Raw genomic sequence first — 16,896 nt, 5'->3', positions numbered from 1 at the left:
CTTGGGATGGGTGAATGCAACAGCATTCAAAGGATCTCTCTCACGGACCCCTTGTAGAAACAGAAGGAGCGAAAGCTCCCCTGAGAAAGGAGGAGGGACCCAGGCTGTGCCCCCCCTGCTCATCTCTCCTACCTGGATTGGAGGTGCAGCGATTGTTCCCACACATTGGAAAAGACAACGGCTCAACAGCATCTCTTCACTGCCTGTTCCTGAGACAAAGGAGGGAGGTAGGGTGTTTGCTTGTTTGTTTCCTGGTTCACACACACTATTCTCAGGGTTGTGAAGCCTTCTGCTATCTACACTCAATTCGTTTTTAAAATACTTTATACTACATTCTGAGAGAGGCAGAAGAGAAGCACCAGGGACCTCTGAGCCTTAGGAATTATAAATACTGCCAATGTATTCAGACTTCCGTCAGAGTTGTGTTTGCTCTACAAGGAGGGAAATGAGGAGTGGAAATGCAATAGCATGAGATAGCACCATCCTCTTGGATCAGACATGACTAGAACAATTCTGGGGACTGGAGGGTCATAGGAATGAGCTTTCAGAGTGTCTCTGGAGCATGCTGAATTGAATATGTTTTATTTATTGTTACTGTAACGTTTTGATGTTGTAAGCCGCCTGAGCCTGCCTTGCGGGACAGGGCAGGGTATAAATCACAAATTAAATTTAAATTAAATTAAACCAGGTTTTCAGCCTGACACAACCTCAACATGACATCACATCTGTCCCATGCCCCACCCCAAGACCCTCTCCAGTGCCTGCAAGTGCTGGGCCAGAGCCTGCCATCCCTACTCCACCCCCTGCGACCCCCAGATGACCCTCCAAGCACAGGCAAAGCAGGAAAATGTCCCCATGATTATCGGCCCCCAGGGAGTGCTTTCAGAGCTCTGCTCCCCCAGAAGGTGGAGGTTCCCTTTTGAGGTTTGCCTGCCTTCCCCTCCCCAGGGAATCTGAGACCTTTTAGGGAAGGAAGGTGAGAGATGAATTTTTAAAGTTATGGGATAAATGGTCCTCCAGGAGTTTTTCTGATCTTTTAGAGACATCACAGTGTGTGGATACTGAGTGCCACCAGTTAACTCTGCGTTGCCTAAAGAAATATGCATTTCCCCCCCACTGACCTGACCTCTCTACCCATCACATTCACATGCTCCCCAGGTACAAGGAGTCCTTACCACAGGAGAGGGCATCTTGGGCACGCTCCACCTCCTGCCCCCTCTGCCCCTGCTCCAAGGAAGCTCCTTCTGCCTCAGAGATTGCAGCTTCCATCTCCAAAGGTGGTCCCCACATCTAAAACAGCAGCAAGGAAGAGGGATAAGAGATGGAATGGAAAAGATATCAAGGAATGGATTCTGCCCCACTCCCAGACTCTGCACCCTCTTATCAGCAGTTCTGATGAGTTATCTGCAAGGGTCAGAAATTCTCTAGCAGAAGAGGCTCTACACAAATATCCGGCAAGGAAACTTTAAGATAAGGTGAGATATTGTTGCTTCAATTAGACACACCTGTAGGGAATCCCTCCTCACTTGTTCTGCCTGCCTCTTCTCCTCTGCCTGACTCGGGAGGAAACCTTCGGCCAGGGCCACCGCCTGGGAACTGGTCTCCGGCCCACATCCTCTGACCCAGCACTGCATTTCCTGGGGAAGGAGAGTCAGGAACTGCTCCAGGATCACCAGGTCCAGGATCTGCCTCTTGGTGTGCCTCTCCGGCTTCAGCCACTGGCTGCAAAGTCCATGGAGCTGGCTGCAAACCTCTCGGGGCCCATTGGCCTCATGGTAGCGGAACTGCTGGAAACATACTTCTGAGGTCAGGGTGTTCTTAGCCAGGACCTCTGGCACTGTCCTTTCCCAGAATTCAACACCACTCCCAACTGGGTTAGGATGTAGACTCTTGCTTGCTCTCTTATCAGTTCCAGGTCCTTCTGAGTCCTGCTCTTCCATCTCCTTCGCCTTCTCTTGGGCCACCTCTGTCTTTGAGAAGTTGTCTTTATTCTGAAGCTTCTCCTTGGGGGGACAGAGAGAGACCAATAGGAGTGTGTGAGAAGGAAGATACGTATATACACACACAAACACGCAGACACGTACATGCACCTATAAATACAACCTCCACTCCAAAAAAGAAGCAGGGACTGTACCACAAGTCCTTCATCCTTGAGAATTGTCGCAGTTTTCTCCCTGCCCCGTATTCCTGCTCACCCTGAAAGGACCATTTTTCAGAGTCCAGACGATTTGGAATGAAGCCTATGCCAAGATCTTGGACACCTTTGCATGGCTACTAGTTATCTCAGTGGTGCCCTGCTGGAGATGAAAGTTGGGCGGTGGGGGGGGGGGAGAATCAGCTAAAACACCTGTCATTGCAACAAGCCAATCAGCATGAATGACTTAATGCATTGGATCACATCTGGGATTCCTTTCTGTGCCTCCTGACTCCCTCCAAAAGAAGGCTTCTTATTCTTTTTGGCATCTCCCTTAACAAGATCTGAACCCTCCCCTCCTGGGACTGTGCTCTGGTGTTTCTCCCTGCTGTGCTGCCTGCGGGTTTGTACCTCTCTCACCTGGCAAAAAGATGCCATTCCGCCCACCTTAACCGAGGTGCAGGAGGGAGGATCTGGCATTGTGTTACGGCTGCCTCTGCCAAGTGAGCCATGGAGGGATGGGCAGGAGTGATGCGTTTGGGGCAGGTGTGTTCTCTCCCTGTGTGCCCACTTTGCAATCACTGCTGCAGATGGGGACTTGAACCCGCATCTGTGGATCTCCTTGGTGTGTATTCATGACACAATCCTCACAGTGATGGAATTTTGTGCAGCATTTGTTCCTCCTAGCCTTGTACATCTTGGGGGTGTGGCCACATCTGCATGCTCCACCCCTGTCTGCCTGTCAGGGGACCCATCTAATACTCTGATTGGTGGGCGTGGGTGGTGTCTCTAGGAGCACCCATGGGGTTGCTAGGGTCTCTCCACCTTAGCAACAGAGGTATCTAAAATGTTCCTCACCTCTGCTTGGCGGGCCTTGGACCCCTGCTAGCTGCCCAAGCCCTACAGTGGGCCCGTATCAGGGGCTTAGGATGGGGATGCAGCCAATTCCAGTGCAGGCTGGACTTCCCTTCCCCAGCCCACACCCCTTCCTTAATTCACCCCACTCCCCAAAAGGCCTGCTTGGGTTGTTGGTTTGCAGAATGAAAAGGACCAGCAAGAGAATGTCAGTTTCATGTACTGAACTTTCCTTACATTGAAAGACACTAATTATTTTTGCTCCCCAACAAACTCCGCTTACATAGCTGAACAAAACTGGTGCCTCTCAAAGTTACCAACCTCTAGGTGGCTGAAGCCAAAAACCAATCAACTACCCTGAAGAAATAACCAACAAATTTTACTACAGTGCCAAAGAAATTCCTGAGAAAGGTTCCCACTTTGCAGTGATATCGACATATGAAACTGAGCAGTCTGTTTGCAATCTCTTTATTTTAGAAATGCAGGATCAGCCCAAGCACTTTCCCCCTGCTCTTGTGAGAGGCCGAGAAGACGCTTGCCCTTCAAGAGACATTTAGGGCACTTCATATTGTGGACTGTGCAATGGATCTATGCATGAAAGAGAAGGGGGCTCATTTATTGATAAGAACATAAGAAATAATATTTGGGTCTGTAGTAACATGTGCTAGTTATGTATTCAGAGTAATTGATTATGGGGGCTTTAGCTCTTTCCCTGAATCCCTTGGTTTGTAACGGCCAGGTAGGGCCTGAAGTTCTCCCAGAATTAGAACTCACCTCCAAGGGACAGAGATCAGTTCCCTGGAAGAAAATGGCTGCACGGTTGGGAGGTGGCCATCCTCGGAAAGCCATTGCTTGGCCTGATCCCCACCTGCCTCCCTAGAAGCTTATCCCTCCCCACCTCTCTGTGACTTACTTTTAAGTAAACCACAGGGGGGGGGATCTGGCTGCAAGTTTCCCCCTCCTGCTACTGCTGCTTCTCTGCACCCCTCCGGCTCTCTTTCCCAGTTCAGAAGCAAACCCCTTCCTTCCCACATCCATGAGCTCACGCAAAGAGGGAAAGAACCCCAATCTTTTCCAACCCCACCCCCCAGTTTGGCTTCTCTAGCAAATGGCTCTGTGGCATTAACCCTTTCGGTGCTGCAGAGGAGTGCAAAATGTGTCCTCCCTTCGTCTCCAGCAGAGGCCAGTCTCCATCTTCCATGCTGCTCAATGGGGCTGCTCGGGAGTGACTTTGCACGGGGTTGTATGCCCAGAGCATCCAGCGCTGTTCAGGCTTCTCGGGAAAAGGAGGCTGAAGCTGAATCCCTCCCCACAGAAGAATTCGGTTGAGTGTCAGGGAGGGGGGGGGAGGTGGCTTCATAGGCTCGCTTTTAAGCAGACGAGGAAGACTTTTTTCTGTCGCCCCCTGGACCTCGTGCGGCTAGAAAGCGCCCCTCTGGGAGTTTTGACAATATTTCTGGAGGGAAAGGGCACAGCCCGGCTCCAGCCCCCCGCCCCCCTTCAAGGGCTTGCTGCGTCCTGGGGAGAAGCGCTGGCTTTACAGCCCCAGAGACAGAGGCAGAAAGAGGGGAACAGTCCCTGCCTCGGGCTGCACAGGAAGCTTTCCTCCCTGCCTCTGCACCATCCCCGGCCGAGCTGCATCATTACAGAGCGTTGGTGGGCGAGGGCAGCCAGGCTGAAGGGAAGCCCGGATGTCCAGAAATCTCCCACCAACTTAGCACAGCCCTGCCTTGGCATGCATGAGCCCCGCCTCCCCCCCCCCATGGCTTACTTCTAAGTAAATGTTTCCAGGCTCCAGCTGCACTGCTGTTCTCTGCTTCAGCTTCTCTGCAGCCCTTCCTGTTCTCTGGCCCAAGTTCAGAAGCAAACTCCTTTCTCTGCGCATGCCTACACAGCCAAGGAAGGCCAGCAAGAGCCCCTCTTCTTCTCCGCCCCCCCCTTGCATTTTTTGCTGTGCCTCTCTAGCCAATGAGTTTCTGGCATTAACCCTTTCGGTGCCGCAGAGGAACGCAACCTGTGCCTTCCTGTCCTCTGTAGGAGGAGCCAGGCTGCCATCTGCAGTGCTGCTCCATGGGGCTGCTTGGGAGAAACTCTGCAGGGGGCTGCATGCCCCGAGGATCCCGGGAAAGGAGGCTGGAGCAGAATCCCAGCAGCTGCTTAGAATAAGGACCGCAGAAGAATTGGGGTGGGGGAGAGGAGGCGCACCAGGCTTGCTCTTAAATGGAAGAGGAAGCGTTTTTCTGTCGGCCTCCCCCCCACTGCAGCTCAGATGGGGAGGGGGGCTGGGAAGGCGGGGTTTGGGGACAGAATGGGCTCATTCAATAGGGCTCTGATGCCACCCCCGAGTCCCCCCTCCGAAACCGCCCTTTCCTTTCCTGCAGTCTGGAGATGCGCTCTTGTTAGGGCAGGTCTCCAGGCCCTCCCTGGAGGTTGGCAATCCCATCCCAATCGAGGTAAAAAAACCCAGTGGTAGCCCCCCCCCCAAATCCTACCCCCCCCCGCTGCCCCCTGCCTCCCGGGTCTCCAGCCGGGCTCTGGAAGAAGCGCAACCCCAGCAGGACCCACAAGCAAGCTGCAAGGAAGCGCCAGCAAAGGGAGGGGGACCGCAACCGCCCCCTCCCCCAAAGTAGACTGGGCTTTCTGAATCTCTTTTTAACATTTTCTCCCCACGCGCGGTATCATTGATTCAGCTAAAGAGCGCCACTCTAAATGAACCTTCTCTCTCACTCTGAGCACTCACAAGGTTTCTCCTGTTTGGATTCTCCAATGCAGAAGTCTGTCCTCGCTTCTTCTGGGGCCTGTCCCATCGCCTGCTCCCCTTACCCTCATCGGGCAGCTTGGGAGAACAGCTGCCCCTGCAGTAAAGGAGGTTGATGGGCCAACAGCTCTTCAGGAAGTTCAGTGTATGTGTGTGTGGGGGGAGAGAGAGAGTGGTCTTATTCATGGGGATGGTGTCCCTCCCTTAGGGCCATTTCCAAGTCCAGGTGTGGAGAGCCATGGATGGACATCGAGGATTCAAAAAGTTATCCCTTGTGTGTGTTCTCTGATGTTCTTTGAAGAGTCCCCCTCTCTCTGGATCTCTTTCCACACTTTGATCATTGAAAAGGCTTCTCCCCTGTGTGGGTTAGCTGATGCCTTTGAAGACTGTCACTCCACATGAATCTCTTTCCACACTCCAAGCATTCAAAAGGCTTCTCCCCTGTGTGGTTTATCTGATGGTATTGAAGACTGCAACTCAATCTCTTTCCACACACTGAGCATTCAAAAGGCTTTTCCCCTATGTGGGTTCTCTGATGTGTTTGAAGACTGCCACTCTGAATGAATCTCTTCCCACACTCTGAGCATTCAAAAGGCTTCTCCCCTGTGTGAGTTCTCTGATGATATTGAAGACTGCCGCTGTGACTGAATCTTTTCCCACACACTGAGCATTCAAAAGGCTTCTCTGCTGTGTTGATTTTCTGCTGCTTCTGAAGACTTCCACTCCACATGAATCTATTTCCACACTCTGAGCATTCAAAACCCTTCTCCCCTGTGTGGGTCTTCTGATGACGTTGAAGACTGCCACTCATACAAAATCTCTGTCCACACTTAGAAAATTCAAAAGATTTCTCCCCTTTGTGGGTTCTCTGGTGCTCTTGAAGACGATCACTCGTAATGAATCTCCATACTGAGAATTCAAATGGCTTCTCCCCAGTGTGGGTTCTTTGATTCGTTTGAAGATGTCCACTCATACTAAATCTCTTTCCACACACCAAGCATTCAAAAGGCTTCTCTCCTGTGTGGGTTCTCTGATGCGTTTGAATATTGCCACTCTGACTGAATCTCTTTCCACACTCCGAGCATTCAAAAGGCTTCTCACCTGTGTGGGTTCTCTGATGCTTTTGAAGACTGCCACTTTCACTGCATCTCTTTCCACACACTGTACATTCAAAAGGCTTCTCCCTGTGTGGGTTCTCTGATGCTGTTGCAGATTGCCACTCAGACTGAATCTCTTTCCACACTCTGAGCATTCAAAGGGTTTATCCCCTGTGTGAGTTCTCTGATGTGTTTGAAGATGTCCACTCATACTAAATCTCTTTCCACACATCAAGCATTCAAAAGGCTTCTCCCGTGTGGGTTCTTTGATGCGATTGAAAACTGCCACTCTCATTGAATCTCTTTCCACACACTGAGCATTCAAAAGGCTTCTCTCCTGTGTAGATTCTCTAATGCTTTTGAAGACTGTCACTCCACATGAATCTCTTTCCACATTCTGAGCATTCAAAAGGCCTCTCCCCTGTGTGGATCTTATGATGACGTTGAAGACTGCCACTCCATATTAATCGCTTTCCGCACTCTGAGAATTTATAAGGCTTCTCCCCTGTGTGGGTTCTCTGATGCATTTGAAGACTGCCACTCTCACTGATTCTCTTTCCACACTCTGAGCATTCAAAAAACTTTTCCCCTGTGTGGGTTCTCTGATGTGTTTGAAGATGATAACTCGTAATGAATCTCTTTCCACACTCTGAGCATTCAAAAGGCTTCTCCCCTGTGTGCGTTCTCTGATGCCTTTGAAGACTGCCATTTTCACTAATCTCTTTCCACACACTGAGCATTCAAAAGGCTTCTCTCCTGTGTTGATTCTCTGCTGCTTCTGAAGATTTCCACTCTCACTGAATCTATTTCCACACTCTGAGCATTCAAAACCCTTCTCCCCTGTGTGGGTCTTCTGATGACGTTGAAGACTGCCACTCATACAAAATCTCTGTCCACACTTAGAAAATTCAAAAGATTTCTCCCCTTTGTGGGTTCTCTGGTGCTCTTGAAGACGATCACTCGTAATGAATCTCCATACTGAGAATTCAAATGGCTTCTCCCCAGTGTGGGTTCTCTGATGCGTTTGATGATGTCCACTCATACTAAATCTCTTTCCACACACCAAGCATTCAAAAGGCTTCTCTCCTGTGTGGGTTCTCTGATGATGCGTTTGAAGACTGCCATTCTGACTGAATCTCTTTCCACACACTGAGCGTTCAAAAGGCTTCTCCCCTGTGTGGATTCTTTGATGCTTTTGAAGACTGCCACTCTCAGTGCATCTTTCCACACAATGTACATTCAAAAGGCTTCTCCCCTGTGTGGGTTCTCTGATGCTGTTGAAGATTGCCACTCCGAGTCAAAATCTTTCCACACTCCAAGCATTCAAAAGGCTTCTCCCCTGTGTGGGTTCTCTGATGCTTTTAAAGACTGCCACTCTAACTGAATCTCTTTCCACACTCTGAGCAATCAAAAGGCTTCTCCCCTGTGTGGGTTCTTGGATGCTTTTGGAGACTGCCACTCTCAGTGCATCTTTCCACACAATGTACATTCAGAAGTCTTCTCCCCTGTTTGGGTTCTTTGATGCGATTGAAGACTGTCACTCCACATGAATCTCTTTCCATATTCTGAGCATTCAAAAGGCTTCTCCCCTGTGTGGGTCTTCTGATGATTTTGAAGACTGCCACTCCATATTAATCTCTTTCCACACGGTGAGAATTTCTAAAGCTTCTCCCCTGTCTTGGTTCTCTGATGCGTTTGAAGACTGTCACTCTCACTGAATCTCTTTCCGCACACTGGGCATTCAAAAGTCCTTTCTCCTTTGTGGATTCTCTGATGCTTTTGAAGACTGTCACTCACACTCCAGCTCTCAGCCATCCTACAGCACTGCAGAAATATCTGAAACATGTTTTTAAAAATTGTGGGGGGAGGTGGGCACATGCAGGTTGCCTCGCCCATGGTCCCAGATAGTCCGGCCCTGGCTGCACATTGAGGGGGAAAGGGGAATCAAACCCAGTTCTCCGAGTGCTCTCTTCTTGGCGTCTCTAGATAAAGCTTTTCTTCCTTGTCATGCCAGGGATTTGAGGGCAGGAACTTTCTCCTTCCAGGCACTTCCATGCCTTCTAGCACCTCCTAGAAGTGCTTGAATCTTGCCCCACAGCAACCTCCATTTCAGCAGTACGACTTGATGTTCCTGTCTTCTTTCCTGCCTTTTCCATACTGACTCTCCAAAATAATAACCTCGCTTCCTGAACCAGAGAGTGCGTTGTTCATAGATTCAGTTGTGGACAGAGGCCTCGATCCCCTTAAACTGCCACGCTGTCAAGAAACCCAAGCCGGGCCAGAGGTTCACAACAAAGCAGATCTCAGCAAAATCGAGAAGATTTATTAAATCCTTAAAAAACAATCTTGATATGAGGCAAAACAATCTCCGTAGCCTAGCAGCATAAAAGAGGAAATCTAACTTTTCTATCTAATACATTGGCACATGGTGTTAGATGGCAGAATCTTAAAAGTCTCAGCCTCAGAGTGGAGACCGAAGCGTTTCCTAGGTAGCTCTTCATTGCAATGTGACCTTAGCATAGTTCAGGCCTCACTCCAGCAAAATCATGAAGCTAACATTGCTTCTCTCTGGTCTCTAGATCTATGCTATCAGCCCGTAAGACAGAATGGACTGCATTATGTCCTATAAGCCCATAGGACAGAATGGAGTCCATTCCATCCTATGGGCCCATGGGATACAAGTGAGTACATTCTGTCATATGGGCTGATAAGATAGACTACAGTCCATTGTGTCCTATGGATCCATAGGACATAATAGAGTCCACTCCATCACATGAGCCAACTGTAGCCTAATTTGAAAAGCAAGAGTGAAGAGTATTTGCAGTTGGCAAAGGGGCTTGATTCATTTTATAGTATCCGTCTGTTTCTCTGTTGCTGTTGAACTGGCCCCTCCCTGCAGCGAATAAAGATTCCTTGTGTGTCAGGGGATGAGAAGTAGGTGCTGCTGTTTGCCTCATAAACATCTCAGTTTTCGGTTTGGTTCATAGATGATTGCTGTGGATGGTCAAACCTTCTCCCTCATGGAGTATGTAGCTTTTCACCGGCTCCTGCAACCCCCCACTCCTTGGCACTGTTTGTTTGGGGGAGGGGGGAACGGACTGTCCTGAGCTTCTTGCAATGGGCCCTGAGGAGAGGCAGTAGTGATCAGGAAGCCCCCAGGAGAACCTGTCAGCAGGGAACTGTCTCCCTCAAGAGATCAGTGGCCGTCTGGTTGGGTTCTAACCTGACGGGGCTGGCAGTGGGCGAGAGGGAGAGAATCAGCCAATGGCATGCCAGAGACAGAGTGCGAGCCAATCTTGCATAGCCCACGTCCAACCACTGAAAATCCACAGAGTTGCTACTGTGGTAGCGCTAAACGATGCACAAGATGGAGAGAGTTGACAAAGAGAACTTTCTCCCTCTCTCCAATGACTAGATGTTGAAAGCATCCAAGGAAGCTGACAGCAATAGATTCAGGAGGGGCAAGAGGAAATAGTTCTCCACACAGGGAGTGACTGAAGGCAAAATTCGCTGCCAGAGGATGTAGCGATGGCCACAGGCATAAACAACTTTCAAAGGGGATGACATGGATTCCTGAAGGAAAGGTCTCATAATGATCACCACACAGCATGATTAAAGGGAACTTCCATGTTCAGACACAGTCAACCTTTGACTCCTGGGAGGCCGTATCAAGGGAAGACCCCAGAAGGAGTCACTCAACAGTGAGAGGATTGCTGGGGATGGTCAACCCTTCTCCCTCGTGGAGTATGTAGTTTTTGACCAGCTATTGCAACCCAGCCCCTTGGCACTGCATCCCCTCACAAAGAAACCCTAAACTGACCCTCCACACACCATTCAATGGGGGAAATGGTCAAGGGACCCTAAAAGAAAAAGAATATCTCCTCTTCTTCAGAGATTCCACCCTGGAAGGGAGTCATCTACGAAGGTACAGAAAGGAATGCTTGGGATGGGTAAATGCAACAGAATTCAAAGGATCTCTCTCACGGACCCCTTGTAGAAACTGAAGGAGCAAAAGCTCCCCTGAGAAAGGAGGAGGGACCCAGGCTGTGCCCCCCCTGCTCATCTCTCCTACCTGGATTGGAAGTGCAGCGACTGTTCCCACACCTTGGAAAAGACAACGGCTCAACAGCATCTCCTCACTGCCTGTTCCTGAGGCAAGAGAGGGAGGGAGGGAGTTTGCTTGTTTGTTTCCTGGTTCACACACACATTATTCCCAGGGTTGTGAAACCTTCTGCTATGTACACTCAACTCGTTTTTAAAATACTTTATGCTACATTCTGGGAGAGGCAGAAGAGAAGCACCAGGGACCTCTGAGCCTTAGGAATTATAAATACTGCCAATGTATTTCAGACTTCTGTCAGAGTTGTGTTTGCCCTACAAGGAGGGAAATGAGGAGTGGAAATGCTAGAACAATTCTGGAGACTGGAGGGTCATAGGAATGAGCTTTCAGAGTTTCTCTGGGGCATGCTGAATTGAATATGTTTTATTTATTGTTACTGTAACGTTTTAATGTTGTAAGCCGTTCTGAGCTCGCCTTGCAGGACAGGGTGGGGTATAAATCGCAAATTAAAATTAAATTAAATGAAACCAGGTTTTCAGCCTGACACAACCTCAACATGGACATCACGGCTGTCCCATGTCCCACCCCAAGACCCTCTCCAGTGCCTGCAAGTGCTGGGCCAGAGCCTGCCATCCCTACTCCACCCCCTGCGACCCACAGCAGCCCCCCAGATGACCCTCCAAGCACAGGCACAGAAGGAAAATGTCCCCATGATTATTGGCCCCCAGGGAGTGGTTTCAGAGCTCTGCTCCCCCAGAAGGTGGAGGGTCCCTTTCGAGGTTTGCCTGCCTTCCCCTCCCCAGGGAATCTGAGACCTTTTAGGGAAAGAAGGTGAGAGATGAATTTTTAAAGTTATGGGATAAATGGTCCTCCAGGAGTTTGTCCGATCTTTTAGAGACATCACAGTGTGTGGCTATTGAGTGTGTTGCATATAGAAATATGCATTTCCCCCCCCTGACCTGACCTCTCTACCCATCACATTAAAAGCCTCCGCAGGAACAAAGAGTCCTTACCACAGGAGAGGGCATCTTGGGCACGGTCCACCGCCTGCACCCTCTGCCCCTGCTCCAAGGAACCTCCTTTTCCCTCAGGGATTGCAGCTTCCATTTTCAAAGGTTGTCCCTGCATTTGAAACAGCAGGAAAGGGGAGGGGTAAGAGATGGAATGGAAAAGAGACCAAGGAAGGGATCCTGCCCCACTCCCAGACTCTGCACCCTCCTCTCAGCAGATCTGATGAGTTATCTGCAGGGGTCAGAAATTCTCTAGCAGAAGAGGCTCTGGGCAATTATCTGGCAAGGAAACTTAAAGGTCAGATATTGTTGCTTTATTAGACACACCTGGAGGGAATCCCCTCACCTGTTCTGCCTGCCTCTTCTCCTCTGCCTGACACAGGAGGAAACCTTCGGCCAGGGCCACCGCCTGGGAACTGGTCTCCGGCCCACATCCTCTGACCCAGCCCTGCATTTCCTGGGGCAGGAGAGTCAGGAACTGCTCCAGGATCACCAGGTCCAGGATCTGCTTCTTGGTGTGCCTCTCTGGCTGCAGCCACTGGCTGCAAAGTCCATGGAGCTGGCTGCAAACCTCTCGGGGCCCATCGGCCTCATGGTAGCGGAACTGCCGGAAGCGTCGGCAATGTCCATCTGAAGTCATGGTGTCCTTAGCCAAGATCTCTGGCCCAGCTCTTTTCCAGAATTCAGTATCACTTCCAGGTTGGATGGGATGGGGGCTTTTCCTTGCTCCTTTGCCAGTTCCAGGTCCTTCGGGGTCCTGCTCTTCTATCTCCTTCCCCTTCTCTTGGGTCACCTCTGTCTTTGAAAACATGCCTTTATTCACGGGGCTATGAAAAAAGCCTTCTTCCTGAGGGGATGGAGAGAAAGAGACAGACAGTGTGTGCAAAGTGGAAAATATGTACACACAAACACACACCCTTCACCCCACTTGAACCCCAAAATAAAAAGCAGGGAATATACAACAAATTCATCCAGAGAATTGCCCTGGTTTGCATTTATCCCCACCTTCCTTCCAAGATCTAAACGCTTCTCTCCCCCATAAGACTTACTTCCAAGCAGACCTCTCAGGGATCCGGCTGCTGCAAGGCTTTCCCCTCCTCCTGCAGCTTCTCTGCACCCCTCCCAGTCCTCCTTCGCCCTGCAAATGCAAACCCCTCCCCTTCCCTGGGAAAAGCCCCCTTCCTCTCCTGCCCCCTCCCCACTCCTTGCTCGGCCTCTCTAGCAAGCATCTCAGTGCTTTTAACCCTCTCCGTGCTGCAGAGGAAGGAGAAAGGTGTCCTGGAGGAGCTTCAGCCGGGCTGCCGTCAGCCACGCCTTGTGCTGCTCAATGGGGCTGCTCGGGAGTAACTCTGCTGCAGGGGGTTGAGCTCCTCCCGGGGTGTCCGGGGCTGCTCAGAGAAAGGAGGCTGCAGCTGGGTCCCCCCTCCTGAGTCCTCCCGCTCCTGGAATAAAGACCATCAAACTCAATGGGGGGGGGGGAGAAAAGGGGGAGGTTTAGTGATGATGGCACCAGGCTCTTCTTGGAATAGACCATTTGCCCCCCTGGAGAGAAAACCTCTTTGGGTCTCCTGGCCCTTCCTTGCAAGTCCAGGGAAATGCTGAAAGCCACTGTGGAGTCAGGCAGGCGAGGGGGCACAGCTGGTGTGGGGGGGGGGGGCTGAAGGGGAAGGACCCCCGCCCTGGATTATCCCTGCCCCCAGGCTGGAGGAAGGGGGGTTCTTCCCGCAGGGTCTCTGCTGGGCTGGCCAACCTCCGGGGGGGGGGGTTGGGGGGGGCTTTCCCTCTAAGGCAGTATGTCTCCTGCAGGATCCTCCCCTCCTTGGAAATTCCCCAACTCAGATTTAGCCATTTCCACTCCGCCCATCTTCCAGGAGCTCCGCCCAAGTCCCTTCTCCCTTCTCTATCTACTATATATCAAACTTCTTTAAAGGATGAAAGTCTTAAATAACGTCTTAAAATCAAAAATTCTTTCCTGAAATACAAGAACCATCTGCAATTGCAACACGGTTGTCACTGGCGGAGTCGGGTGAATAGTCTTCAAGCGTCTTAAGTCGGCAATGGACATGGTTAGCTGCAAGCACTTTTGAAAATTTATTCTCTGCGCTTTGTTCCTTGTATTCATAAATCCTCGATAATATGCAATAATACGTGAGGTTGTAGTGTTTAAAAATTAATTAATTATAATTTTTAATTAATTAATATATTTACTTACTTAATTAATATATCTACTTAAATAATTAATTAATATATCTACTGAATATAGCACCTTAATTTATTGTAGTTTTAACTTTTATGTAGTTTTAACTTCTATGTAACCTTTTTAAATGTATGTTCCGATTGTATTTTAAAATTGTTTTATGTAAATTGTCTTGTTAGCCGCCCTGAGCCTGCTTTGGCGGGGAGGGCGGGATACAAATTAAAGTTTATTATTATTATTATATTATTATTTTGAAGTAATTTTCATGATTTACTCATTATTTTCCACAGTTTTTTGTGTTGTCGTAGAAGTCGGCTTGACAGAAAGGGCGGAAGCAGGTAGGCAGCCCAGGATGCAGTCACTCTAGAGCATCCTTAGCATTCCTATTAGAAGTATGTGAAGTTTAAACCCACACAAGTCACTGTTGAATGAGCGGGATAATAGGACACAGCTGCAATCATATTCTAATTCTGCACAGGGCAAGGAGGAGACCTACTAGTCCAGCTCTCAGCCATCCTACCGCACTGCAGAAATATCTGGAACAATGTTTTTAAAACTTGTGGGGGGAGGGGGGCACAAGCAGGTAGCCTGGCCCTGGCTGCACATGGAGGGGGAGAGGGGAATCAAACCCAGTTCTCCCACAGTGCTCCCTTCTTGGGCTCCCTACATAAAGCTCTTTCTCATCATGCCAGGGATTTGAGGGCTGGAGCTTTCTCCTTCCACGCCTTCTAGCCCCTGCTAGAAATACCCGAATCTTCCCCCACAGTAGCTTCCATTTCAGCAGTACCCCTTCATGTTCCTGTCTTCTTCCCTACCTTTTCCAAACAGACTCTCCAAAATAATAACCTCCCTCCCTGAGCCAGAGAGTGCGTTGTTCATAGATTGAGTTGTGGACAGAGGCCTCGATCCCCTTAAACTGCCACCCTGTCAAGGAACTCCTTGGCACTGTTTGTTTGGGGGAGGGGGGGATGGACTGTCCTGAGCTTCTTGCAATGGGCCCTGAGGAGAGGCAGTAGTGATCAGGAAGCCCCCAGGAGAACCTGTCAGCAAGGAACTGTCTCCCTCTCTCAAATGACTGGAGAGCCAGTTTGGTGTAGTGGTTAAGTGTGCAGACTCTTATCTGGGAGAACCGGGTTTGATTCCCCACTCCTCCACTTGCACCTGCTGGAATGGCCTTGGGTCTGCCATAGCTCTGGCAGGGGTTGTCCTTGAAAGGGCAGCTGCTGTGAGAGCCCTCTCCAGCCCCACCCACCTCACAGGGTGTCTGTTGTGGGGGAGGAAGGGAAAGGGGATTGTGAGCTGCTCTGAGACTCTTCGGAGTGGAGGGCGGGATATAAATCCAATAACTTCCCAATATCTTCTGTCTTGAAAGCATCCAAGGAAGCTGACAGCAATAGATTCAGGAGGGGCAAGAGAAAATAGTTCTCCACACAGGGAATTATTGAAGGCAAAATTCGCTGCCAGAGGATGCAGTGATGGCCACAGGCAGACAGCTTTCAAAGGGGATGACATGGATTCCTGAAGGAGAGGTCTTGTAATGGCTACTAGACAGCGTGATTAAAGGGAACTTCCATGTTCAGACACAGTCAACCTTTGACTCCTGGGAGGCCGTATCGAGGGAAGACCCCAGAAGGAGGAACTCAACAGTGATGATTGCTGTGGATGGTCAACCCTTCTCCCTCGTGGAGTATGTCGTTTCTGACCGGCTACTGCAACCCCGCCCCCCCCGCTCCTTGGCACTCCATCCCCTCACAAAGCGACCCTGAGCTGACCCTCCACACACCATTCCATGGGGGAAATGGTCAAGGCTCTCCCCTGTAGTTCAAGGCACCTTACAATAACAAACATTTCCTTTTGGAACCCAAAACACAGCAGCAGACTTCATATCTCCCTCCCTCACTCCCTGAAGAGATACCTGGAATTCAAGCCCCCATGAAAGCCTTGGCAAACAAGCAGGCCTTTAGGTCCCATAGAATGGACCCCCCCCCGGTCCAGTCTTTTGAATATTTGGGGAGGGAGGGTTGAGAAGAGGCAGAAGCAGAAAGAGAGCAAATTCGGTGCCAGTACCTTAAAAACCAACCCCTCCCCCACAGTGCCAGATAGCCCTGGATCAGTTCTGCATCGTACCTGAAGGGGCCACTGAAATTACTGAGTTCTTGGGTTAGGGAACACAACCTGTTTCTTTCATCCCAAGTTAATTCTACTGCCAGAATGCCGGCTGGTTACACTATATTTACTCCAGCAGCAGAGAGGCTGTAGATGTCCGTTACCTCAAATGTTCTTTTCCTTGATAGGCTCTGGGAAAGGAACTGTTTTTGCCAGATTTAAAGATGTCAGAGTTAGACTGGCAGATAACTTGAAGTAGCAAGTTTCACAGAGGAGGGGGACCACTAAAAACACCCTCCCTCCTGGGTGTAACTACGTTCTCAGCCTTTCTAAACTAATAGCACCAGGACCTTTGAAGAAACTCATCACAAACAGCTATAAGAAAGTTTCATGCTTTTATGGATTCTCTAAGGAACACGAGAGCTACATTTGTGCCTCAGGCTCTTCCTACAAACAGAGCATTGAGGAGATTCCTTCCTTGGGCGAACTCATCGATTATAAAAGAGAGATCAGCTGATTTTCTAATCTGGAGATTCCATTGCCCATCCTTGTTTTCTTCTCTGTGGGATCTTCTTGGGATTCTGAACATGGCTAATGCTCTTTCCACAGTTCGAGGACTTATAACATTTATTTCTGATCAGGATAAGGTTTCTTCTGTAGAGTCAAGCCTTTTAAAGCA

The 16,896-nt window shown here is 49.8% G+C and overlaps 1 protein-coding gene across 1 annotated transcript in view; it reads left to right on the top strand.

Annotated features, from left to right (window-relative positions):
• Positions 1-16,896, top strand: part of LOC132572129 (zinc finger protein OZF-like) — a 1,123,325-nt gene that overhangs the window by 520,470 nt on the left and 585,959 nt on the right. The window lies entirely within an intron of this gene.

Source organism: Heteronotia binoei, chromosome 5 (assembly GCF_032191835.1).
Source record: "Heteronotia binoei isolate CCM8104 ecotype False Entrance Well chromosome 5, APGP_CSIRO_Hbin_v1, whole genome shotgun sequence".
In the NCBI taxonomy this organism is placed as follows: Eukaryota; Metazoa; Chordata; class Lepidosauria; order Squamata; family Gekkonidae; genus Heteronotia; species Heteronotia binoei.
The sequence above is the reverse complement of the archived record's forward strand: the minus strand, read 5'-3'. Positions and strand labels throughout refer to the sequence as shown.